The sequence below is a fragment of the Puma concolor genome, chromosome B1, assembly GCF_028749965.1.
Source record: "Puma concolor isolate L17-30 chromosome B1, mPumCon1.1.hap2, whole genome shotgun sequence".
Classification (NCBI taxonomy): domain Eukaryota; kingdom Metazoa; phylum Chordata; class Mammalia; order Carnivora; family Felidae; genus Puma; species Puma concolor.
Window position 1 is genome coordinate 59,806,621 of NC_141670.1, and position 27,870 is coordinate 59,834,490.

The 27,870-nt window shown below is 38.0% G+C and overlaps 1 protein-coding gene and 1 pseudogene across 2 annotated transcripts in view; one reads left to right on the top strand and one right to left on the bottom strand.

Annotated features, from left to right (window-relative positions):
- The window catches only part of SH3RF1 (SH3 domain containing ring finger 1), a 178,993-nt gene that overhangs the window by 19,748 nt on the left and 131,375 nt on the right, over positions 1-27,870 (top strand). The window lies entirely within an intron of this gene.
- Positions 14,172-14,761, bottom strand: LOC112858203 (large ribosomal subunit protein eL31 pseudogene; annotated as a pseudogene).

Below are 27,870 nucleotides of genomic sequence, written 5' to 3' on the forward strand. Positions count from 1 at the left end.
ACTTATTTGGCACAAACACATAGGATCAAAGGTAATCTGAACAGTATACAGGTTTGATTAATGAATACACCAGACTTTTCCTTAAGGATTGAAAAAAGAATGGTATCACAAACAGTTTTGTTAATAAAATAAATAGGGGTTAAGGATTGGAACTGTTTCTAGTAGACTGTGCAGCCCTAAATCATTCAAAAGTAATGAAGCAGTTTTCTGAAACAGATTGTGTTTCCTTACGAAGGAAGCCACCTTTGTTCCATGTCACTGATGCATTCTTTATAGGTGAGGTCACTCTGCATTGCTGATATCTTTTTCCTTTCACAAAAGGGAGATGTGGACCGCTCCCAGTGCATTCCATTTCTCACAGTCCATAAAATAAGGCTTAAATGTACCTGTCCATTAAAAGCTTTTGAAGGACGAAAGCCAACCTCACCGGCTTTGTGAACCATGAATTGACAATAAAAGACAGTATGCTTCTGTTTTTCAAATAGCCTGTTTAAGGACAAAAGAACTATTCACTCCTACATGACTTTCATGTAGTTATAATAAAAGATAGGAGGATGGTCATCTTGTTTTGTGCATAATTTTAAGGCTGTTAGACTGAGATTATCTGAAACAATAGTTTTCATTTATTCAAACTAATAGTCACTGAGAGGAATGTATAGTATAAAATATACAAACGTCTTTATGTCTGTTTCTTTAGATAGAATTAAATTTAAGAAGTAGCTCCTCAACCCCCACGAAACCTAACAGGTTAAAGCACTTACAGAGTATGAGATTAAGCTATTGAAGCTAACTATTGAAATGGTCTCCTAACTAATCTTCCTCTTCCACCTGTGTCTCCTAGAGATGTGTGGTGTGATGTGTGTGATGTGTGATGTGACACACTCTTGCTCAAACTTATATAATGGTCCATTAGATTGAAACAGTATAACGGAGCCATATCTTTTCCTCCACTTTATCTTTTAAGCTTATGCATTTTACTTCAGCCATACAAGTTTTCTTGTTCTTCATCAAACCACTCAGACCTGGGGCCATTTGTATCTGCTTTTTGTGAAGCCTGGAAGGAAGGTCTGCTTTTACCCAGAGTTCAACATGTCTGGCTTCTTTATTTCAGTTTGATTTCTTCTCAAGTGTCCCTTCCTTGGGAGGGTCTTCTCTGACCACCATATCCAATCTTCTAGTCTGATAGGTTTATTTTTCCTTGTAGCGCTTATGCCACTTATGTCCATTTAAAATTAAAAATTTAGGGGCGCCTGGGTGGCGCAGTCGGTTAAGCGTCCGACTTCAGCCAGGTCACGATCTCGCGGTCCGTGAGTTCGAGCCCCGCGTCGGGCTCTGGGCTGATGGCTCGGAGCCTGGAGCCTGTTTCCGATTCTGTGTCTCCCTCTCTCTCTGCCCCTCCCCCGTTCATGCTCTGTCTCTCTCTGTCCCAAAAATAAATAAAAAACGTTGAAAAAAAATTAAAAAAAAAAAATTAAAAATTTGTTTGCTTTGTTCCCTCCCCCCACTGCCCAGTAGACAGGAAGCTCTATGAGGGACAGGACTTTCTCTAAATTTATCCCTGTCAGTATACCCGGCAGCCAAAACACTGCCTGGTACAAAGTAGGCCCTCAGTAAGAATTTGTTTAATTAACAAATCAGTGAATCAGTTACTTGATATATCTTGGTCTTAACTCTGCAAACCTCATGTTGAAAAAATATGGCAAATGGGAAAATGTCAATTGTTCAGATGTTTAAGTTGGAACTAAAAATTTTTATAGATGAGTATATTAAAGTATCATATTTGCATATTTGTTCGGTTTTACGAATATAAATGTAGAATTTTTTAAAAAATAATCTTGCTATAAGTAGTTTTTTTTCCCAATGCAAGAGATGAACAACATGATTTCAAATTATAGCAGCATCTCTGTTTTTTGCTTTTGGAAATGAATACACACCCTTTATAACTGATGGTGTCAGTGTGCTTGAGTACTCATATTTTTAAAGGTACCCAGAACACCAGATAATGAGAGCATGGAAAGGAGCCCTGTCTTTTTCATATATTTCTGCAAACTCCTATACTTAACATATTCTTTGGAAGAGAAGTGACATTGTTTTCTGTACCTAAAACTGTTTAAGGAGTGGGTGGAAACACCTATTAATCTTGGCTGTGTCGTGACTTGAGAATATTTCCTCATAGGATGTAGTGTAGATTCAAATTAGCCTTCAGATATCGTTTTTTTTCCATTGCAAAATAATACTACCGAATTGTGGGTGATTCTGTTGAATGTCCTGAGCCTGTTGGTTAATATCAGAAATGGATTTTTTCTAATCTAATCATTGCTACATACATTACATGTAAAATTCACTTAAGGGTCTCTGTGTAGCCACATAGAAACATGTCACAGTCACATGTTTCACCAATTACTATCCTTAAACCTGCATGTGTTTTAGCTTACTGACAAGGAGTCAGCTTGCTGTAAATTTGTTTTTCCCATTGTTAGCCTGTGTTCATCCAGTAAGGGAATGGATCTTCGTATTTTTTTCGCCAACAGGTAATTCTGTGTTTTATCATGTGTTGGTACTCAGTCTGCTTTCCATGTAGAATTAGAGGACGTTTCCTCCATCCATTAATGATTCTGGGGCCATTCTACAAGGTCACTGTAAATAGGCCCATTCTCCAGGCTCTGGCTCCCAACTTCAGTCTTGCCTTACATTAACCAGGCTGTATGAGCTGTTAATTGTGTTAATTGCTGTCCCCTGGATCAGGTACACACCCCTAATGTTGCTGTGGATTATCCACTGTTCATTCAGTCAGTAAATATTTACTTGGGAGAAGATCCTGAGCTAGTTTGACCACCTCTTCTGTATGCACTGCAGTCTGTCCAAACTATCAAAGTTTCTTTTTTTTTTTTGGCCCTTCACTTTTTTGTTTGTCTCTTTTTATCCCTCCCAGTTACCTGCTCCCAGCCCCATCTCCAGTTTCAGTGTCTGAGTCTTTGTGTTATAGTCCTTATCCTTTTCCCAGTGAGCACATCATATGTCTTAGTGTCCTTTTAAAAATCCCTTAACTGCATTTGACTTATGGTAGAAAAAGCAGTGCAGAATAAAGCACATGGTAAAAAGTGGCATTAATAGTATACTTCTCAATTTTTCTGCAAAATGGAACTTTATCTCTTTGTACCTTCCCATTTTAGATGAAGACCTATGAGATTGTTTCAGTTTTTCTACAGCAGTCTTGCAGGATTGATGTATTTACCATCTATTTTATAGATGAAAAAATTTGAATTGGCCTTTAGTTTCCGAGTAAAATAATTGCTAGTTAAGTGACTTACATTTGTCTATCAGACCTAGTTAACATAAGTTTGTGTCTGTCTTAAAATAAAAGTTGAAAAATTAAATTTGTTCCTTGATAATTTGATTTGTAGGAAGTGGGGAACAAAGGATTCCAAACAGAGCTTTTAAAATCAGTTCTAATTAATTGCATGTGCAGATGCATCAGCTAAGATTGGGAGGCAATTAGTCTAATTATGTTTAAAATACAGTTGCATGCTTAAATAGATAATCACACCCTCAGGCCTGCTTGTCTTTTTCTACTTTCTCCTTTAGGCACGTAGTGAATATTTTGGCCATTAAGCATGACCTCAGCAGTGTCTATGGAGCAGAACAGAGTGACAGAATGCAGATGAGCAGGATCACACATTCTCCTGGCTCACAATTTGATACTTCGGTGATAATACCTACACACACCTAGATAGAAAGATTAAAATATACTAGGGAAAATTTATGTTTTGCTCCCCCCCCACCACTTCCAAATCTTATTTTTTGCAAAGCTGAGTTCTCTTTATGAAATCTTTTTTTCATACCCCAATTTGGAGTAAACTATGGTTGAGTCCTATTCTGAATGTTATGAAATAATTTGAGTTTCAGAGTAAAACTTGAATAAGTAGCACCTTGCCTACCAGCCTCCCATTTGCATGACTCAGTTATAGGCAAGGTGGAGGGGCCAGGAAAAGTGTCATGTGGGGAAGTAGTTTCATCCCATCAAGGTCTTCAACTGCTGCAGTTTACGGTGGATGTGACACCTTTGACAAACTATTTTTCTTTTCAACTTAAGCAATTGATATTTGTACAGGTGAATGAACAGAGGTGTTTTTCTTGCCTTTCATTAAAAACTAATGTGACCATTTTTCTCTTCAGTAGATTCACTTTTATTGGAAGAGTCTATTGAAGGTGGTCTTGTATAAATACTCCCCTATTGCCCTTCCTTTGGTTTCTGGTAGCATTAAAAATGATTTATAAATTACATTTTCATTTTATAGGATATCCTGCAGTTACAAGACTACAGTCTTTATTACCAACCTACCACAGTGATTTTGCTTTTTCTTTCAGCTGCTTTTGCTGTATTTCTGGCCATATTATTTGTAGCAGAAACTGAGGTTTACTATCATTGCTATATTTATAACTGGATTATGTGGTTTTCTCCATGTAGGCACAAACAGGATCTTGAGGGTAGATAGCTTAGTGATGTTAGGCCAGTTGAGAGTTTGCTTTCTGGACTGTTTTTCGCTAATCTTGGTGTGAGAACATAGCCTACTTAATCTGTGGCTATCAAAATATAATGGATTTAGGTGAATGAAGACAAATTTAGATGGAGATTTGAAACACAGACATCTGAATATGTAGATTATTGGTTAATATGGCTTGTGCTCTAACTTGAGTACACACCATCATCAGGGCCTTCTGTTCACACTTCATACATAGACACAGGCCTAAACCTAAGTAGATTTGGTCAGAGGTGACGGTGCCATTTTACTTCGTGTTTTGAGATTACCCTGTGAAAATTGGTAGTTAAAGCTGTGTTGAGAAGTTTATTCTTCCTTTAGTCTTTGATACAAACTACTCTTCTTACTATGGTAAACATAAGCAAATTGTTTTAAAATTTACACCAGTGTAGGAATTTGGTTTACAATACAGCAAAAGATAAATGTATTATTTTAGCAACTATTTGATGCTAGTTATGCTATCATTATGATGGCATATCTGCTTACACAATATGGGTATGTTTACTGTAGTATATTTACCTCTGTGTGTTGTGATTTATCTAAGTATGTAACCCATGTTTTTTGCATAACCTTTACTAAAAACTGGATGACTCACGTTTTTTGGTTTGTTATAGTTTCAGTATCCCTCTTCATGCTGAGTGTTATATACCACCCTCTTTGTTCTTATTAATAAGATGTTAAATGCTAGTACAATTTAAGGATATTAGAGGGATTAGGAGAGTATAACAACAGAACTGAAAACCATTGATTAAGTTTGGAAAAGCATAGTGCTACAGGGTTGTCATTGTGTCTTGGTTAAATTTGTGCAACTCAGAAAAAATCATTGTTCTGTCCTATATATTATTTTATTAGATATCCTTCGTGTACAAATCAGTTTATCTTAAATATTTCCACATGCATTTTGGGTAGTTAGGGCACTGTATTTTATGTGTCTTTCTCCTTCAAGTGATGCTGGTTATAGTGAGATGAATTTAAATTTATTAACTTATGGTCTAGGAAAATTTAGATTGATTGACATTCTGGCATTAGCAGTATAGTATATTCTTGAGTCCACAAAAAAGATGTATTGTGAAACTCTAGAATTGGGTAGAAAGAGATCATCTGTCTAGTGGCTTAAAAAAAAACAAAACAAAACTGGGAAGAGCTTTTACAAAAGCAGCAGGAAGTACTTACTGAATCAGCACTGGTCCATTGTGTGGAGGGGTTTGCAGATTTCTAATTAAGCCACTGAATACTTACAGTCCTCAATTCACATGGAAAAATTTTAAAATGGTGGTGAGGCGCGTGTACGTTCCTGTGTTCGTGTAGGGGAGCTGCTTGTAATGACTTGATAGTGAAAATTAGAAAAAAAAAAAAACAATGTATGTGGAAACAGCAAGAAAAATTGAAATAGAATGTCTTTAAAAAAAAAAAAAAAAAGTAGAACAACAACCAAAAAGTCATTCCATGTAATTTTGAGATCAGACAAAGGGATGGCCAGAGCATAATGGGAGCATGTAGAAGCCTGTTGCTAAATCAGAAATGAACAGGAATGCAGTTCAAAACCTCATTTACTACTCTTTAGTCTGTTGCCCTAGAGACAGACTTAACATATTGACTTTGGCAACTCCAGGGTAGCCTGCCATGTCTGCAGTTATTTAAGTGAAAATCTGAATTTCTGACTTAAAAATATAAGTTTACTGTAGTCAGTGCAACCAATTACATTTGTGGTTGGGTGGGAATTTCCAGAAGGTTCTAAATCATCTTATGGAGAATAGTGAAATAAATGGATCAAATAAACAATTCTGATTCTAAAAAGTTCAGATAGGAAAACACAGTAAGTGAAAGCAAGACTTACTGAAAACCCAGTGTAAGAGCTGTTGAGACTGATTTAAATTTCAGGCATCATCTCACTTAGTAGCATGAATGAGGTAACTGGAGAACATAGATAACAAAATTAATAGTCAGGGGAGTGCTTAAAATATTGTTTAAAGATTAAAATGAGAGAGTTAGCCTGGAATGATCAAGATCCCATCCAGTTCTAATTTTGAGCGATTCCTTAGAGCAAGTGAGCTTTTCACCTTTCTCTTAACCATTTCTGCTATGTCTTACTTTCTGGCATTATTGTTATTCTGTAGTTGCAGTGAAAATGACATTTCAAAGATTTTCCTTGAAAAACACTAATCCAACTAAGGATTGTTTAAGAAGTGTCAAATGAAAAAAAAAATCATGGAGTTGGGAGAAGAGGCTTGAAGACTGGACAGCTATAATGGAAATGAATTACCTTCCCTGCAGTGCTATTTTTCTAGACCACCTGCATCAGAAACACCAGGGTGCTTATTTAAAATGCAGATTCCTAGTCCCAGCCTAGACCACTGATTTTCATTTCCTGGTGCTGAGATGCAGGAATCTGTATTTTGAATAAGTTCTTGTGCACACTTAATGTTTGATGGAAAATACTTCCAAAATCAAATGCAAATCTTAGCTATTAAGCCACACAGATTTAATGTTTCAAATCTCTTTCCTCTGAGTATAATTTTAGAAATGGTATTTCATCCTACAGATACTGCTTAATAGAAAAAGATTACATAGATGCTAGAATTTGGGCCACTGTGTAAGTGAGGTGCCTGTGTGGGGAGAAAAGTTTTCATGGCAAGCAGTTTTATGTTTGTGGTTAAATCACACATCAGATTAATGATTGAAATGGTTTTAGGAGTATTTCCCCTTTGGGGAGTGGCAGAATCATTTAGCACTATAATTTTTACTCTTCTGTTAAAAAAAAAAGTATTCTGGGGTGCCTGGGTGTCTTAGTCAGTTGAGCCTTTGACTCTTGAGTTTCACTCAGGTCATGATCTCAGGGTTTGTGGGATCAGGGCCCATGTTGGGCTCTGTGTGGAGCCTGCTTGGGATTCTCTCTCTGCTCCTCCCCTGCTCTCTCTCTCTCTCTCAAAATCAATGAATAAACTTAAGGAAAAAAGTATTCTAATTGAAATAGAAAAATATTTGATTAAGAATCAAATCTCTTGGGGCACCTGGGTGGCTCAGTCGGTTGGGCATCTGACTTTGGCTCGGGTCATGATCTTGTGATTTGTGAGTTCGAGCCCATGTCAGGCTCTGTGGTGACAGCTCGGAGCCTGGAGCCTGCTTCAGATTCTGTGTCTCCCTCTCTCTGTTCTTCCCCCACTCACGCTCTGTCTCTGTCTCTGTCTCTCTCAAAAATAAATAAAGCCTAAAAAAAAATTTTAAAAAAAGAATCAAATCTCTCATTTCCTACCAAAGAATCCAATTTATAATTTTTTTGGCATTTAAGCATTATTGTTCATAAACTTTATCTCTTATTTTTTAAAAACAGATTTTTTTTAAGTTTATTTATTTTGAGAAGAGAGAAGGAATCCCATGCAGGCTCCACACTGTCAGTGTGGAACCCGATATGGGGCTGGAACCCATGAACCCAACCATGAGATCATGACCTGAGCCCAAGTTAGACTCTTAACCCACTGAACGATCTAGGCAGCCCTAAAAACATTTTTTGATACTATGCTTTCTGTTGTTTAACTAACAGAAAGTAGACTTAGGGCTTGACAGAGAGTAGACTTAGGGTCTTGAACCATAAGGGCCAGAGAAGCCCACATTGACTTTAGTAGGGGTCAGAGGGCCTTGTAGGAGGGAACTAGCTCCTGTATCCCAAGAAGTGCAGTAATGTATTCAATAACTACACTACCTGGTCAGGTTGCCCGAATGACATTTCAGCAGGATGACAGTCTGGGTTTTTGACTTTTCCTTTTAGGAAGATAGCCACATTTTCCTTTTGGCATTTTTGGAGCAGCTGAACTTGGAAGACATGCTGGTTTTCTCAGGTCTACCCAGGGGGAGCTCAGGTGTGCCCATGTTGGCGGTGAGCCTGTGCCAAAGTACATCTCACATGGTCACATGCATTCCAACCCTTCTCTACCCCTAAGGCCATTACTTTAGTTGGGTAATTTAAAATACAGACAGAACCCTCACAAAATCAGGTCAACAGTTCTATATAGAATTGGGGGTGAAGTTCAGCTGTTTATTTGCTGAAGGGTGAATTTGTTGAAGAAAATATATTCAAGTTCCTTCTAAATGGTATCTAACATGTATTTCCTTATGTTAATTTGAATGTTTAAAGTTGGTCCATTTCATAGACTTGAGCTATGGCATTGATTTAAATTTTTTAGCCTCTACTAAACCTTTAAAGAGAAGGCTTCACTCTTTTTAAGAAGACCTCCCTGCAATGAGAAGGATGCTTGGATAAAGTTCAATTAGGTCTTGTAAGCACATGATCATTGTACTGAATGAGGGCCTGTTGTATAAGCCCAGTAAGTTGAGTAATGAATAAAGCAGGGTAGTGTCCTGAGTTGAACACAATTTCTTATGCTTTCTTAAGTGGAATTGAGTTTATTATAAAACACCTTGAGAAGTTTTAATTGACTTTGAAAAAGTTGCTTGTCTTAGGATTCCACTCTTAGGTATTTCAGTGTCTACTTTGAGTTTGTGCTTTATAAATCTTACCACAGACCTTAATGATTTTTAAAGAAAAGTTTTTATTGATAGGTTTTGTGTTATAATTTGCAATTAATTAATGGCAGTTATTCTGAGTACTTTCCTCAAATAATGTACTCATTTCATTCATATAGGAATGTTTGATAATGAGGTGGACATTGTTAAAGCTTGAATGGTTAAAAGTTTTAAAACTTAGACTTTTAATTTATTTGAAAGTCTTTGAACAGTTATTTAATAAAAACGCATATATACACATTGATTAAGGTGCAATGACTAGTTCCAAGGTTGATCCTTACAGATGTCTGTTTTGTTTTCTGAATAACACTTGTGACTCAGAGCTCACTTCATTAACCTCTCATTATTTCCCTCTATGCTTGACTTCTTGAATGTCAGCTTTTTTCTGCATGCTGCTTGTGCACTCGGCCTGCATTATATCCTTCATGGTTTGACAGAGATATGTGATGGTAACAAAAATATCCCCTTTATACAAAGTAAGTAGTTTTAAAACCTTTCTTATTGGTGCAGTCTTGGCTAAAACAGCGACCCACATATGACTGTCAAAAGGCCAAAATTCCATGTAGAAAAGGGAGGTAAGAAAGAAAAAAGATCAGTGAAGCATTACTTAAGTAAGCCAAATGTATCTAATATATTCTAGTATAAGAATTGACCAAGGCCAGTGGCTGAGCAGTTAAACTGTCTTGTGAGAATGCATGAAAGACCCATATGGTATCTTGAAACCAGAAAAGTGGAAGGGAGGAAAAGAAAGACAGACCTAGCTTGGAAATTATTTGTCAATTTTTGTGCCTGAAATAGTTAAATAATCTAGAAATCAAATAGGAAGATAAGAATGGAGAAACTTAAATGCTGCCTTGGAAGTGATGGGAGGCAGAACTAAATGTGAGGCAGGCAGGAGTAGAAGGAAGATGGTGTGATAAAAGAGTTCTTTACAGCAATCTATTACCACAGCCAAAGCATTTTCAGAATGGAAGTGAATATTCCCTGTTCGAAATCAGCCCATCGACCCAATCAAAGGAGGGATGTGGAGACTTGGAGCACCATGAGGGGAGACTTTAATCAATGTTCTTGCAAGAGGGGGTGTCTGATGGACAGGTACACTCAGGGCAGTTATAGCAGACAGTTTATCTCCTAGCAATGCAAGTCCCTCCCCCGGTTCCTCATTGGGTGAGTACTACAGAGGTTGCAGCCTTAGCTGGATGTTGCCTATGCCCATGTAAAGGAAGAAGTAGTCTGATTAGAACAAATGTACATACCTTGAGATGATACTGAGACTTTCATTCCCTTCTCCCTTTGTTCTTTGGCCATGCTCATTACAAAGCCCTTGAAAATAAGCCTGAGAAATGCCTAGGGGGAAGAAGAACCAGAAAGTGAAGTGCCTAAGGGTTTGGGACTCCATGGTGGGGGGAGTTTGTACATATTTCCAATAGGTTGTAAACCTATTGTTAATTAGACAGCACAGCTTTTATTTGGTATTTCTGAAAATGAATCATCTTCCTTGCTTCTCACATTCCCTAAACCAACAAGCCTAAAAGAATTTTTATTTAGCAGTTAGATGATGGGAGGAATGAACCCTGGCAGCATAGTTGGCTGAGTTGTGCCAGAATAAAGGAGGCAGTGGCTTGTTTCTTGTGAAAGGAACACAGAACTGATTCTTGACCTTTCTGTGGATCTTGAGAAGGTCATTTCACCCTGATAGACAACAGTCCATAATTCTCAGCCTCTTCTCCCTCACAGGCGTCTATAGGACAGATCTGTAAGAATGTACTGTATGTTTGCAACCGAGGAGTCCCATAGATTCATGGTATTGGTAAAATGGGAAGGCAGCAGAGAATCTATGGGAGTTTAATATTCTGTCTCTTTCCCAATGGCAAAGATGGCTTCTGGGCTGCACCATTTGGTCAGGGCCAGAGTTCCCCACAACCTTCCATACCAGAACACCTGCCAGGTTCCTTTCCCCCTGATGTGATGGGTTCTGCCTCTGCGGGTTGGATTTGGGCTGCTGTCCCAATTCTGGACAAGTTTGGAGACAACACTCTAGTCTCAACTTTTTTTTTTCTTTTCTTTTTTGAGTTCCAGTCTCAGTATTTTCATTCCTCACCATTCACATTGTAGAAACAATTGTAGTATTTGAGCGTTTTTCTAGAGGCATCCTGGAATGGCAGCCAAGTGCTTGTAAAGTTTGTGTCATCCTTTTGGCTTATCTTCCTGTTCTGATATTCAGTCTTTTGTCAGACTGTTGTTTTAGCTTCCCATCTTCTAGTTCCTGGAAGGGGAAGTTTCTGCTACTTCCTCATTTATTCCCCATGACCTTTGACATCTGTGTAGAGTATCCAGAAATCTCTGACCTTTTTCTATTTTCTTTCTTCTGAGTTTATGAACATTCTGTGTGTACATGAAAACAAAATTTTTTTTTTCTGGAAAGAGGATCCATATACTTTTCTCAGATTTTCCTAGGGCTCTGTAACTCTAAAATGTTAAGAACCACAGATGTCTAATAAGCTTATTTCTAATTTCCTGATTAAGACTATAGGGTATTCTCTCTCTGCAGTCTTATTACTAATTCACCTTCACTATTTTGTGTCCTCTTGCTGACCTTTTGGGTCTCAGGGCACTCTTTCTTAAGTTTTTAAAAATCTATAACTTGCCACAACCAAGCTTGGATTTCATCACTCTACATGTGACTTAGCTGGATGTATCATTCCCTTCCATTAGCCACTTTCACAGCCTTGTAATTCATATCTGCATTTAAAAATATGTAAAACTCTACATACACATTTTATTATAGCAGCCCCAGACAAGGTTAATTTTCAGTAGAGTAGGATGTTTTTTTCAATATGTAATTGTGGTTCTTCTCTAACTTTAAGAAAGTCTTCCTTTGCTTCCTTCACCAAAATGTCTACTAAAGACTTTAGAATCTCGTAGTTGTAGTATGCTAGTCGTTGATATGGACAGCCATCTTATGGACAGCTACAACCATTTCCCCTCTTGAAGTCAGTTTTAATTATCTCCTGAGTAAATAAAAAAGCGCCTGATGAAAATTGTCTTTGGTGATTGTGCTCTTTAAAAATGTTTCTTGATTCTAAGCATGATCCTCTTCCTAATCAAGTCACCTTTACCGTGTGTCTAGGAAAATTCCAAGTTGATTTTCCACATCACATCACTGCTTTTCTATCCGCTTTTTCCATCCCTAGCTACGTGACGTCAGGTACTGGTTCATTAGTAGACATTACTGTGCATGTCACACGGCCAGTTGGCACTACATTTTTGGCTCCTTCTGATGAATATCTTTCTAGTTGGCTGGCAACTTAAATCTCTTCATTGAGAAGAGTGTGTGTGTGTGTGTGTGTGTGTGTGTGTGTGTGTGCTTATTTGTCTTTGTTTAAATGTGTATTACTGGCAGAGGATGGGGCAGAAGCAAAAGTTGGGCTGATTAAATATAATCATCTTTCCTCTATTTTCCTTACTTCATCATTTTGTAGCAAGGGGATCATGGGTTTTATTATTCAGTTTTTATGCCTGTCAGTCAATTATTTGGGTCTGACCAATTATTTGGTTAGCTTTTGGGTCTGTGTATTTAGCATTTTATTGTTAGAGTAATAAGAAACAATATATGCATTTACATATCCGTTTCTCATAAAGACTTGTGACCATAGTGATGAGTTAGCTTGCCTGAGAATATCTAGGGTAAATAGTGGGTACTTACAGTATGCTAAACAATGTTCTGGGCCCTTTTTTAATTCTTACATCAACACTATAAGGTAGTTGCCATTATTATCTCCATTTTACAGATGAGGTAATAGACACAGAAAGGTTAAGTAACTTGTTTAAGGTCACATATCTAAAAGTAAGTGTATTATTTAGAATAGGTTAAGCCTTGGTGTAATAATAGACAACCCTTAAATTTGAGAGGTTCAACACAGTAAAGACTTATTTTTCACTCATGATAAATGGCCAGTGTGGGGTCACAGGGGCTCTCCTCATTATAGTTACTCAGAGATCCAGCCTGACAACGGCTCCATCTAAACTCCTTCTTCTAGGAAAGGAATGGTGAGGCAAGCTCTGGCTCTTCAAGTTACCTGAAGTGACACATTTTACTTCTGCTCACATTTCATTGTTCAAACAAAGTCACTAGGCCATGGCTCCATTTAAAGGAGGTAGGGAAGTGTGGTCCTGCCATGTGCCCAGAGGAAGAAGAGAACTGGAGTGTTTGTGAACAGCCCTAACAATGATCACAGTGGTGGAGCCGGGACTGGAAACCAGGCAGTCAGGCTACAGAGGCTGTTACATTATTATAGCACAGTGGCCATAACTGAGACATATATTGTCCGGAACAGTTTTGTCACTTAGGCTGAAGAGGAAGTAGCATTGAAAGAAATTAAGTAAAATTTCCCTGTAGTATGCTCATTATTATATGATTTACAATTATTAACAGGACATGCTAGTATATGAGATGCAGTATAGCATAATAGGTGAGAACACGAATTCTGAGTTAGGCTGCTTGGATTGCAATGCCAGCTCTGTCACAGATACCTGTGTGACCTTTGGTAGGTTACTAGGTTAACATCTCTGTTTAATTGCCTCATATTTAAATGGGAAAAATAGTAGCACCTATCATACAGAGTTATTGTATCAATGAAAGGGATTTTTAAAATTGTGCATGTGGTGCTGTTAGAATAAGAAGTATGGAATACATAATAAATGTTGAAAAGATGCTACCTACACTTTTTTGTTATGAATTTTGTCATGCTACAGAATAAATGACATCTCTAAAAACTTAACTGTAAACAAAATAGTTTGATGACTAGGTTCATCTGTAAGGATACCACTGTGTTAATGTAAGCCAGATTATCATAGTGTTTCGGTACTGTTTAATATTTATATGTTTTCATTTATATTTATTAAGAATTAGAGCAGTGTTGTACTGAGTCTTATTTCCACAGTAGGATTATAGGTGGAATACTATTTTAAGAATATCAACATAAAAGAACTTGTTGACTTAATTATTAAAAATATCTGTGCCCAGCAAACTTAATACATGAAAATGTAGGTATAGAAAACTTAAATTAGAGGTGGTTTTGTGTGTATGTGAATGTGTGTGTGGCGGTTTTATTTGAAACTCAGTGGTTGGTTCTCATCCACATTAACGGTCTGTAGACTTTGAATGTGGTGACAGGCATGTAGATAATCAATGTATAGAGTTTATTTGGTGACTCTTCATCTTCATTATATTTCCTGGACAGCTGCACTTGGATATGGCATGAGATCTTACTTCCTCCTTTGGCCCAGACAGCTTTGCTGAGCCTGGTGTCAAAGTGTACATATGGAGTTCCTTTTTCCTTCATGGCAGATTTCTGAATCTCTTTGAAGGCCCGAGTGGCATGCTTCCTGAAACACATTCCTTGGATGTGCTTGTGAGTGTTGACGGTGTGTTCTCTGGTCACTGCTTCCTTGACGGAAGGATGGCTTATCTTCTTACCACCCTTCCTTGCAAGAGCCATTCTGCCAGGCCCAGGTTGGAAAGCTGGCTTTTGTTTTTAAAGCTCTAGAACAGTGGTTGTCAATGGGGGCAAGGGAGTGATTTTGCTCCCTAGAGGACATTTGGCAATATCTGGAGACATTAGTCATATCGGACTGGCAAAGGCATTACTACTGGCATCTGCTGAGTCGAGGCCAGAGATACTGATAAACATCCTACAATACACAGGACAGCCACCCTTTCCAACCAAGAATTATCAGGCCCAAATGTCAATAGTGGCAAGGTTGAGAAACGCTGACCTGGAAACAAATCAATTTACCATGGATTGCCTTAAATAGAAAGAATCCTTAGAGTGCAGGTAGATTTCTCTTGTGCTAAATACCATTGAATGCTCAAGTGACCTATTGGAAGTGTAAGGCTATTTCCAAACACTGCCAAGCAGTTCATTCTAAAAAGGTGTGCTGTGAGGTATAGCAATGTCTATTAAATAAGAAGTCTAGTCTTAGAAATGTGTTAATTAATCCCTATGAAAGCAGCTATTAAGACATCTCTATTTGGATGTAGTAAATGTTCTTCACCAAAACTGATATTCTTTAACCACCATGGCAGTATATTTGAAGAGTTTTATGTTAATGTGCTTCTTGGGAGAACTGGAAGATTGTGGTACTTAGACTGAGATCATATTCTAGATCAGGGTTTCCCAGCCTTGAACCATGGACATTTGGGGCTAGATAATCCTTTTTTGTGGGGTTTGTTTTGTGCATTGTAGGATATTTAGTAGCATCCCTGAAATCCATCCACTAGATGCCAGTAGCATACTCCTCCCAATCCCCTCCATCTGACCAGTGGGGACAATAAACGGTTTGGAATTGCCAAATGTTCCCTGGTGGGGGAGTGGACCGGGATGCGCCTACTGAAGAATCTCTGTTCTAGAGTAATTGGGACGAGGACACTGCTTTCTCAGGAGTGTTCAGGTTGATTAAATGGACAGGTTTAGCAGAGTAAGGTAGGAATGGAAAAAAAAAAAAAAAACCCAGTAAACCAGGAGTACGTTTCAGCTTTAGGGATATATAGAGAATCAGAATGATAATTGAAGAAGATTTCAGAGTACAGGATCAGGAAGCAGATGGTAACTAGCAGGGACAGAAAATGTTTTATAGCTGCTTTGGGGCAGGGATCAAAATAGAGAAATCGAAGGGGAAGGAAGACCCTCAGACTTACCTGAAAGCTAGATTTTCAATTATGTCCCTTAATGAAATGTCAGCTTGTAAGGGCAGAGCTGACAAGTATGAAAGAGTAATGGTTCTGTGAAATAATGGGGTAGAGGGAGGTGGTTTTCTGATTAAGTTGCTCATTATCTGGAGGCTATGAAGAAAATCAGTCAGTGAATTACTGTGGTGAAATAGAACTTTTATTTTTCCAGAAGCCAAACCACCCCCTTCCCCCCCAAAAGAACCTAAGTAACTGGGTTTGTTTTTCATGACTTACAGTGACAATTCTTATTTATCAACAAGTTGATGAGATAAAATGTAATGCAGTGAGTTACTAGATATAAGACACTTAGAAGAGTACCTGTCGTCCCATGGTAACCTTTCAGTAATGTTGGTTATCATCAGCTGTTCAAATGAAGACCGTGAATTATCATATTCAGTATAGTTTTAATTCTAAATTATTTTATTATAATAATTCTTTGAAAGTTGGTAATTTTTCTGTGATACATAGCCTATGTGTTACCTTCCAGATAATCAGAATAGTAAATTAACGAGAACATTACATTTACCGACTATTCTGAGGAAATCAGAGTTTTTTAATAATCTGATACATAGTAAGACTTAATATTTACAACCAGGCAGTTTCCACCATTGATCTGAGTTGTAGATTATATGATGTTCACAGTTTATGGATTCAACTAAATTTCTGCTTAGTTGTTTGATGGGCATGAATCTTATTTGGGGGTTTATGCACATCACGGAAGAAGGGTAAAAAATATCTAGTAGCAGCCAACTTTCAGGACTAAAGTTTATAAAAACTTGCTGAATCAACTTCATTTTACGTAGCTATGACATGTACTATGCCATTTCAATCAGAAAGTTATCTGATTAGGGGTGCCTGGATGGCTCAGTCGGTTGAAGCGTCCGACTTCAGCTCAGGTCATGATCTCACGGTTCGTGAGTTCGAGCCCTGCATCAGGCTGTGTGCTTACAGCTCAGAGCCTAGAGTGTGCTTTGGATTCTGTCTCCCTCTCTCTCTGCCCCTCCCCTGCTCACGCTTTGTCTCTCTCAGAAATAAGTAAACATTAAAAGTTAAATAAAAAAGAAAGTTATCTGATTAGTCAAATTCAATTCATTTGTCTCAGCTAAACCAGGTTGACTACAACTCTGGGATGTGCTGTGACCAAAAGTTTGCCTTTTATTTTAATATCAGAGGGTTGAGGAGAGAGGTTCAGTGGAATGAGAAAACCTGGATTCAAGGGACCCTCTTGGCTGTTACTTCCTCATCATTATGTGACCCTGAGCAAGTCTTTTGATATTCTTGAAGCTCAGTGTCTGACATTGAATATGAGGGTAATAAAGCTCACTCCACACAACGTTTTTGTAAGAGTGTTCTAAATTTGAAGGTACTGGGAAAAATCATGAAGCCTATTGACTTGATCTACCTGTTTGTTGTAGTGTCTACTTCTATTATTTTATTCTACACATTGCTGCAGTCATCTTTTCAAAATATGGATCTGAACCACCAGCTCCCCTGTTTACCTGTTTAAATCTCTTTAGAGCCCTCTACTGAATAGAGAATAAAGTCCAAAAATGTTAGCATGGTCTACAAGAGCGTGCTGGGTCTGACATCCACTTACTCTCTCACCTCATAGGACCTTGTAAGTGCCCTCATTGGCTATCCAGTGTATAGACTACTCTGAGCCGTTCCTGCCTGTCTGCCTTTGAGCAAGCTGTCCCCTCCCCTGCAGTGCCTTTCTCCCCTTTCTCCCCTGACCAGCTCCCTGGCCTGGCACTCTGTCCCCTCAGCAAGGGTGTCAGGCCTTTCTGTTTGTCAATACTATGTCTTAGATATATTTCCATTCTGGAATTTTTTAAACTGTTGAAATATTTTCTTTTGCTTTTCTTCTGGACTAACAGGTTTTTAAAGACAGGACCTGATACCTACATATCTTTATATTTCTAACGTGCAGAACAGTGGTCAACATGCGGTAGATTTGAATATAATTGAATGAATCAATAATTGAAGAGAGATGGTTCAAGCAGAAGTAGACAAAGGCATTGATTGTTCAGGACTCTGATGGGAACAGAATGGGTAATTGGTGGTTATGGGTAGTTGGTGAAGGTGTAGGTATCCTGTCACAGCTTTGGGCAGAAACTAATGTAGGCAATTTAGGTAGAATTTGGAGAAATTTATTTTCCTTTTCATTTATGAATAACAATTTATGGCAACAAACATGGGTAGAGGGTAGTAAAAATAACAATAGTATGGTAGTAACAGGACACATTTGTTGAATGCTATGTGCCAGTACTATTCTAACTGCTTGGCATATTTTAACTCCCTTAGTTCTCACAACAGCCCCACGGGGTAGAGGTTATTACCCTCTCCCTTATATAAATGAAGCAGTGTGGGCACTGAGAAGCTAAGTAAGCCTAGGGCACACAGCTGCTGCGAGGCAGTGTTTAGATCCCACCCCAGACCCCAGAGTGTGTGGTCTTCATGCTGTGTTTTATCATCTCACAGGAGCGGGACACTGAGTGATCAAAGACATTGCTTTTAAATGTATTGAGCCTAGTGCACTGTAGATCTCATTTTTGTAGAATTTTTAAAAAGGAGGAGTCAGTTTTATTTGAATAGTTAATACTTAACATTTTAAGATTAAAGTTAAATTTTTAAATTTAGATTGAAATATTTCTAGAATTTTATTGAAAAACAAGGTGAAAACCATTTGAAAGAAATTTCCTATCCCTTTAAAATTAACTTCAGTTTATTTTAATTAAATATTTTTATTCAGTGAATGAAGGAAAACAACCTTTGAAATGCTTTTTATGAATCTGTTGCTTATATGTAGTAGATGGGACATCCATAGCTCTATTTGAGGGCCAACATTTTGAATGAGATACATTTTGACTATTTATATAGATGGTATGGTTTGTTTAGACTTGGATCATTTAAAGTCCTCTTGAGTTAAACATTTATTTTAGAAGACCCATCCATATAAATACAATTAGAGGCTGCAGTACATTTTCATGTTTGTGTTGTTTCAAGTAAATTTTAATCATAGTTGCAATTTGGCATTGATTCTACATTTGACATTTGTAAATATGTTTCATAAACTCTCATGAGCTAAACTGGGATTGGTTTTATTCCCAGGTCTGTTGAGAATGCTCTGAGTGCTCAATAAGTAATACTCTATGGAGATATTCTCTACATCAGTATTCTCTTCTCACTTTCCTGCTTCAGCCCAGGATATTTATAGCTGTGTTTGGAAAACAGTGAGTGAGGTTGAACAAACTTAGAGGTTTCAGTGTTTTGGGACTTGTTAAGAGTTTTAAAAAGTTAATGTGCATTGTGATCCTCCAAAAGGGGGGCATAATGTACATCCTTTTCTAGATATATATGACCACAGAATCGGGGTTTTTGTTTTGTTTTGTTTTTTAGAGGTATACTAATTTACATTACCAAGTGTTCACACAACACACTTTGGGGAACAAAGTCATGTATTTGAGAATAGACCATTACTATTTAAATTGCTGTTTTGAAGTTTCAGAAATTGTTTCTTTGATCATCATTTAAAGAAAGTGGCTACGTTATATTCCTGAAACTGATATAACATTGTATGTCAGCTGTACTTCAATAATAAAAATTTAAAAAAAGTAAAGTAGCCAGCAGAAGTATTAGAGAATTGATTTGAATATGACAAAAGAACCATTCTAAATTAAATTCAAATACTTTATTTTATGTAAGTCTCTTCACTTAATAAGAAAAGAATTGTAAAGATGAGTCCAGTTTCCCACAACTAAAGTTGGAATTAAAGTGTCATGATTTATTTTTACTGGAAAGCACTGACAGTTGAGACAGAGTTCAGATATCCTTGGTTAACTGAATGGAGACCTTGAGAATTTCTGGAAAAACTCACTCTTTTGAGATAATGTAAAATTAACAAAAATGTAGCCGTAAGGTCAACTTGCCTATAGCAGAATGAATTGTAACTATGAACAAGAGACTTAGGACCTTTTCTAGAATAAGCCTAAAATGAGATCCTAAAAGAGTTATTCATTGGAGTTATTGTGTTTTTATTATCATATATACTTCTAAGATTTTATTTTTAAGTAATCTCTATACCAAATGTGGGGCTTGAACCTACAACCCCGAGATCTACCGACTGAGCTAGCTAGGTGCCCCTATTAGCATATTTTTTAACCAAAGTAAAATATTTTCTGGTTTACACTCTTTGAACCATCTGGAATTTCTTTCAAGAACAGATTTTTTTTTAAATAAAAATTTAACACTATAAAGTTATAGGAGATGTTTATGGAACTATTCAGCAGAGTTAGTCTAGAATTCATAAAGTAAAACAGAGAAACCTAAAGAATTGTGTGTGTGTGGCTATGGCGTATGTCTGTGTATCTGTATGAAAAAATAAAATGGTCAGTGTACTAATAGGTGATTACAAATTGTGGCAGGCAGGATAATGCCCCTTTCTCCCAAAGATGTCCACTCCTAACCCTTGGAACCTGTGAATATGTTGTTATATGGGAAGGGGAAATTAAGATTGCAGATAGAATTAAATTTGTTAATCAGCCGACTCTGAGATGAGAAGATCTTAGATTATCCAGATGGGTCCAATGTAATTGTAAGGGCCTTTAGAAGTGGGAGAGGGAAGCAGAGTTAATGCTAGGTGAAGAAAACTCAAGGTGCTGCTGTTGGCTTTGAAGATGGAAGAAGGAGCTATGAGCCAAAGAATGAAGGCAACCTCTATAAGCTGATACAGGCAAGAAAACCGAGTCTTCCCTAGAGCCTCTAGAAAGGAATGCAGTCCACTGACACCTTGATTTTAGCCCAGTGAGACCTATTTTCAAAAAAATGTTCATTTATTTTTGGGAGAGTGCAAGTGGGGTAGGGGCAAAGGCAGGGTGACAGAGGATCAGAAGTGGGCTCTGTGTTGATAATAGCGAGCCTGATGTGGGGCTTGAACTCATGAACTGTGAGAGCTTGACCTGAGCTAAAGTTGGACTCTCAGCTGACAGCCACCCAGGCACTCCGAGACTCATTTAAGACTTTGGACCTCCAGAACTATAACATAATAAATTTGTGTTATTTTAATAATTTAATTTGTTATGGCAATCATAGGAAACTAATGCACATGCATACTATAATAGGAAACTAATGCACATGCATACTATAATATGTTTAGATGGCTCCCTGTATTTGAAGAACACTTAATTTTATAGCCTGTATTTTCTAGTGCAGATTTTTAGAACATACACATTTAGAATGTATATTTGATGATGATCTTACTGCTCATGGAAATAGTTTGAAAAAGTAGAATAGTGAAATAACTTATTGAAGAAAGATTAAAATTGAAAATGTATTATGTTACTTTTATAGGAAATAAAATCCTTAATAAAGTTCAGACCAGGCATTTGGGATTCAGAATCACTTTATGACTCCAGAATTTATGGAGTTCCCTTCATTCATTCTTGTGGCATTATTTTTTAAAAGTTTTCCTTATGAATTTTCTGAGATGAAGTGTTTGGGGATGCAATTAGATTCTGCTCAAGTATCCAGAGATGGTATGTTTCCTGTGAGAAATTGTATTGTAGTTATCCTGTTGCCCTTTGACATTCCTCTTAAAATTGGCTGGGTTTATCTCAGTGACACTGTTCTGCTTCCTGGGGAAATGGTCTCTCTACTCTTAAGTTGTTTCCAGTCCACTGGTGGAGAAAGGCACACAGAGTAATTATAGATTAATATGGTAGGATAGTAAAATAAATAATGCATGGATGTTATGGAACACCCAGGGATCTCAGCTACCCCTGCCAAATGTTGTTTCAGAATATAAAATACAATTCAGATTTTAAAAGAAACATTTTGCTGCTCTGGGCTCCATTACAAGTTGCAAAGCCTAAATTCCAACTTGATACCTGACACCTGTTAAGAAAACCACACATTTTTGTAGCCATGGATGGTTTCCATGAATCATTTTGCCATGTACCTATCAGTGAAAGGTGAAATATTTGGTGACAGATACAGTTTTTTCAACAGGAATATTTTTTTAAAATATGTGAAATAGGTAATAGTTATTTGTTCATCATTTTCCATTCAAGTATTTTCAGTGTTTAATAAATTAAGAGTTCTTTGAAAATGGGTTACTGATAGATGACAGTGAACTTGTAAATTTTTTCCTATTATCTAGTGAATTTTTTATTTTTTCCTATTATTTTATAATTGGAATTAAATGAACTCTCAATTCCTTTATAGTTTAAAAAAAATATTTATTTATTTTTGAGAGAGAGAGAGAGAGAGCATGAGCGGGGGAGGGACAGAGAGAGAGAGGGAGACACAGAATCCTATGCAGACTCCAGGCTCTGAGCTGCCAGCACAGAGCCCGATGCAGGGCTCCAACTCATGAACAGTGAGATCATGACCTGAGCTGAAGTCAGATGCTTAACCGACCGAGCCACCCTGGTGCCCCACTTTTATGTGTTTTAAAAACTAGTTTGGTAGTTGAGATGGTACAACTTAGGTTTAGAATTGGGGTAACTAATGCTGTTTTAACTTATTCAGGGTGTCACCCATTCATAGTTATTTTAAGACTTTAGCTTTGCTGGTAATTTTGGCAAACTGTAAAATATATTTACAAAGATAATTTTCATCATCTCTAGAAGTTTCTTATAAAATTGATGGTGCATCATGGCCAATTACTTCAGAAGCTCCTGTTTTAAAGGCCTTTGCTCCTGGCTCATGTTTTTTCTGTAATTTCCTTTTTTGGGGGAGGGATAGTTAAATGAGGTTAGTATGAGCTATGATTGATTATCTCATTAATTACTTAGCTCATCTTTGTATTTTGTTCTTTCCTGCTCTTTTTTTTTTTTTAATCAAGCTCCATCAATTTTTTTTCTCATTATAGCACTCTGTATATTTTGCTTTTCAGTGCTATGGCATGGTGATATTGTGGTGACCAGGAAAAAACTTGATATGTAGACACGACAGCTATGGTAAAAAGCGGAATCCTTTTGATTTATGAATTTGAAACTGAATTATAAATGTCAAGTGATTGACAAAGACAAACCAATAGGAGTTTAAATGAATTTCAGAAACAAAATATACTGTTTTATATATAGCAAGCTGAGCCTTGTCTGGAAGGTTATTCTTTATTCACTTACCAAAGATACTTAACCACCCACCTCTTTCATTCACATCAAGTGCACTAAACAAAAGCGCCAAACTGTGAGTCACAACATTTGGTTGTTCTGATGTCACGACATTGATTAGAATAACGTTAGGCATTAGTCAGAATATTGTTTCTTCTAAAGTGATTGTCGGAAGTGCGTTGCTGTCTGCAGCTTTATTCCTTGTCTTGTCAGTCACCTCAGCGTTTCACATGCTGTCGATGCCAGTCTGCTATGTGCAGAGGGCCTGTCAGCAACATGGCAGCCACCATGGGTCCCAGGCCTGACCATCTTCCTTTGTTTGACAGAGGAAGAAGCATCCCTTCTCCTCTCCTGTTATTTTGTTAGTATGTGGTGTCATCCTGCAATTTTAGTTTCCCCCTTTGCACTGGAATTCTTCTCATTAAACTCCCTAAGTTAATTCTCATTCCTGAGACACATACACTCATGTGCACTCACACAACCTCCTCACAACTCTGCCCAAGCTTCCAACTCTTTTATGTCCTTCCTTTTATAACCACACCTTGACAAATAGTGTACTGTCACCTATGTTTCCAAGACTGATTCGCTTCCCTTAGCACTTTGAAGTCACCTTTCTCTCTCTCTTGATGAAACTGCACTTTGGGCAGTTCTTAACTCTAGTCACAAGAAAAATTGGCCTTTTCTCAGTCTTTATCCCCCTTTACATCCATGCATTTGACCTTGTTGCACATAACTGTGTTCTTAAAACCGCCTCTTCCTTCTCTTCTGTCGCCACATTCTGTATCCATAGCTTTCTCTTCTGACTTCTCTGGTGGTGGTGCTATTTCACATGTGTGACTTTTACAGTCATCATCTTGCTGATGACTCCCAAACAATGATCTGCAGCCCTAACTGGTGCTTGAGCTCTGGTCCCACATATTCGGCTGACTTTCCTACTTGTGAGGTTGGCTGGCACTCAAACCCAACATATCTGAAGCTGATGCTGGACATAGTATTTTTCTTCTGAAACTGCCCATTTCTCCATAATGCCCAGCTTTGTTCATGGCCCTGTGATCCCTCTGTCACCCAGAGTGGAATATCAGGGTCAGCCAGTCATAACTGGCACTGCCTTTGTCTCTGTGATGTCTTTTGGATTCATCAGGGAGCCTGCTTCCTTTACCCCGAAGGATGCTGTAACTGGCCTCACCCTCTGTCTGACTGGTCTCTCTGTTTTAAGTCTCTTCCTTTTGCCATGTAGTCTGTAGGCTGCTATTGGATTACTCTGCCAGAAGCATGGAGCATTCTTCAGCACCCTGTTGCCCACAGAATGAGACTACACGTCCTAGGCTAGCTCTCTAGGTCCTCAGCAGTCTTGTGTCAGTTTCCCACCCCAACTTCGTCTTTGGCTTTCCCTTTTCAATACTCTGCTTCAACTGGATGAAGACACGTTAGGTAGATTCTGATGGCTCTGTCAACAAAATGCCCCTGATGTTGGTACTTTTCAGCATCTCCACTATAACTACCCCAGTCCAAGCTGTCATAATCTCCTGGATGATGGCAGGAGCCTTGTACCTGGTTATCCTGGGGCTACTCTGATCTCCTAGACTCAATTTTTCGTAAAGTAGACAGAAACATCTTTTAAAGATGAAATTCAGATCATAGCTCTACGAAAAGAGACAACGTTTCATATGTCCTCAGGTCGCTAGTGGCTTCTCCCTTACACTCAACATCATTATATCAACTATAACAACAAAGCCACACAGCATCTGGCTCAGTGGTTCTCAGTGGGAGGTACTGCTCCCTTTTTGTCACCTATAGGAGTGTTTAGAAATAAGTGATGGTTTCTTCAATCATTATAAGGATAGTGTTATTGGCATTCGATGCCTCAAAGGACCATGATACTGAATGGAAACAAGACTACATTATCCTGTCCCAAATGACAATAGTGCTCTTATTGAGAAATACTTATTCTCACTTCACTTGCCTTTCCAGAGCATTTCTTACCTTTTTCTGCTTCACTTGCATTCTAGCCACACTGGACTTCTTGCTAGTCTTAGGAAATGCCAAACTGTTCTGCCTCAGGGCCTTTGTACACTCTTTCCCCATCTTTCCTCTGTTTGAATAATTTATTTTCTCACTTGGTTCAGGTCTGCTCACATACCATCTCATTGTTCACTCTTACAGAAATTCCCCTAAATCACTGTGCCCTTACCCTGTTTTACTTTTCTTCTTTGTACTTATCACTGTCTGACATTAACTTTTATATTTTTTATGGATCTGTTTGTTCATCTCCTCCACTGCAAAATAAGCTCAACGAGAGCAGTGATTTTGCCTGTCTTATTCAGAGTGCATCCTCAACACCTAGAACAGTGCCTGTGACAGTGTAGTCTTGAGTAAACATTTGTTGGCAGTGATTTTTAGATATGAATCACTTTAGGATATGGAGTAGAATAAGTTTGGGATACAAATAGGAAGAGTGAGCAGATGTTATATACCTGCCAGCCTCATGCTGTGCTGTCTCCTTTTGCTCACCTATTCAGAGTGTACTTTATTTGTATCTCCGATTCCTACCCATTCTCTGAGGGCCCCTTGAGCTGTCACCTCTTCATAGTCGCTTCTCTGATCTTACCAGCTCTTTAGAACTCTCATAGAACTTTATAGCTCTTATTATGTGGACTGACTTCTGTTATTTGTTTATGTTTCTGTCTCCCTTGCTCAGCCATGCTCAGTGTCCATTACAACCTACCATCTCTGTGTGCTGAGCATGACACCTTGCATTGGGTATCTATTACCTGTGAGTTGAATAGGTGTCCTTTTGTGTCTTCCTGGGAGAAAGGGTCCCCCTTGACATTTTATGGCCCTGGAGGAATGCCATAAAGGAGTCTGCATGTTGGAGGACTGACACGATTGGGAAGAAAAGTGGAGGCAGTATTGTGTGTGCTTCATCTTTGTGAAGAGCTGCAGCTGAGCAAGCCACGTGAAGCATGACACTGCACCTCTTAAAAATTCACAGATGCCGTCTACACAGGCGGAGGCACCAGCCCGTTTGGCTTCATAGTCAGCTCAGAGCTTCCCATTTTATTTTTTAAAATTTATTTACTTTTAAAAATATTTATTTATTTTGAGAGAGGGAGAGTGCACATGTGTGTGAATGCGTATGTGGGGAGGGGCGCAGAGAGAGAGAGAGAGAGAGAGAGAGAGAGAGAGAGAGAGAATATCCCAAGCAGCCTCCACACTCTCAGTGCAGAGCTCGAGCTCACAAACGGTGAGATCATGACCTGAGTCAAAACCAAGAGTCGGATGCTTAACTGACTGAGCCACCCAAGTGCTCCAGAGCTTCCCATTTTAGACACAATTTTCTCAGCTGATCTCCTGTATTAGAGGTGTTGTGGGGAGCAGGGCAGAATATGGGGAATAAATATGTTCTATAAAAGTTAAGTGTCACAAAGTAGAGAGTTGTTAATGTACGTTCGTTCTCACTTTTAGTTGTAAAATGCATTTTAGAAGGTGAAAGATTAACAAGGGAAGCAGTAAACTGACTGAAATGTGTCCTCAGATTACAATTCCACTTTTATGGAAGCAGAGTTTATTATTATTTTGTTATGGTGTTTATCTAACAATGTTGTTAATTTGGAGTTAGATTCTATTATCTTAAATCCCTGTTAAAACGGTGTCAAAATGTACAGAACAGGCAATGATTGGTAATTTAATAATTGCAACATCACTGATTTTGCAGTGCAGTATGTTTTGCTTTGGGAGGAAAACAAGTCAACCTTAAAAAAGCAAGTACATGGATCGAATGTATGTTACTATCACATAGTAGACATCTACACTTGATGCTCTTACAAGAAAAATTAGTTGTAGTTTTTCAGTGGATGCGGGGAGGCAGACTTTACTTTTAGAAGGATGAACTATATAGTTCCTCTTATTGAAGTCCGATCATCCACTAAACACTAACGTTATGCTTTAGCTTAGCAGTTCACTGTCAGAGACTTAGGATCCTTCTCAGAAAGGCTATCAGAAATGTAGAATGCAGATACCATGTGAAAGAAGAATTTTAAAATTCATGACAAATTTTAGGGAGTGATAGATGAAGTGTTGGGTCATCCTGCATCTAACAGCTAGATTCCTTTATTATAAGCCATAAAATTGTAGATTACAAGGTATAAGGAGTAGAAGGTTGGTTTGTTAAAATGAAATGCTACCATGACACAGCTCTTATCCTAATGTATATATCTGATTGAACCCTGTTTTCCCAGTGTTAATGTTTTCTAAATTTTCCCAGAACAGAGTTGTTAGTATAGCTAATTATGGTAAATCTTTTTTTTTAAGTTTATTTATTTTGAGAGAGAGAGAGAGAGAGAATGAGAGACAGCATGAGTGGGGGAGGGACAGTGAGAGGGGGAGAGAGGATCCCAAGTAGGTCCTGCACTTTTAGTGTGGAGCCCGATGCAGGGCTCAAACTCATGAACTGTGAGATCACAACCTGAGCTGAAATAAAGAGTTGGACATTTAACTGACTGAGCCACCCAGGCGCCCCTATGGCAAATCTTAAGTTAAACATTATTTTTCTTTGATGGAGATTAAAAGTAGCAATTTGGGCAATTTTTGAATTTTATTTTTGTCGAAACTAGTTCTTAAAAGTGCTTCCAAATCCGTGTCTGCAGAATGAGAACTCAGCTGGTTGACTGTCTATCACACTTTGTAGGAAAGAGCTATTTTATTTTATTTTTTTTGCATTCAAATGCTTCTCAGAGTTCTGTTTATAAACATTGTCAGCAGCAGAGAGTGTTAGGAATCTTCCACTTGAAAGAAAAATGACAAAAAGAATAAAATCATTACTTGACTTACCCATGGTTTCATGCTCAACCTCTCATCTTAATGCCATAGAGGATTACTCTTGCTCACTAGAGAGCACAGAATGATGTTGTGTCAGCAGACTGAAAGCAGTATAAAATGCAGTGTGTGCCTCTCATTTCTG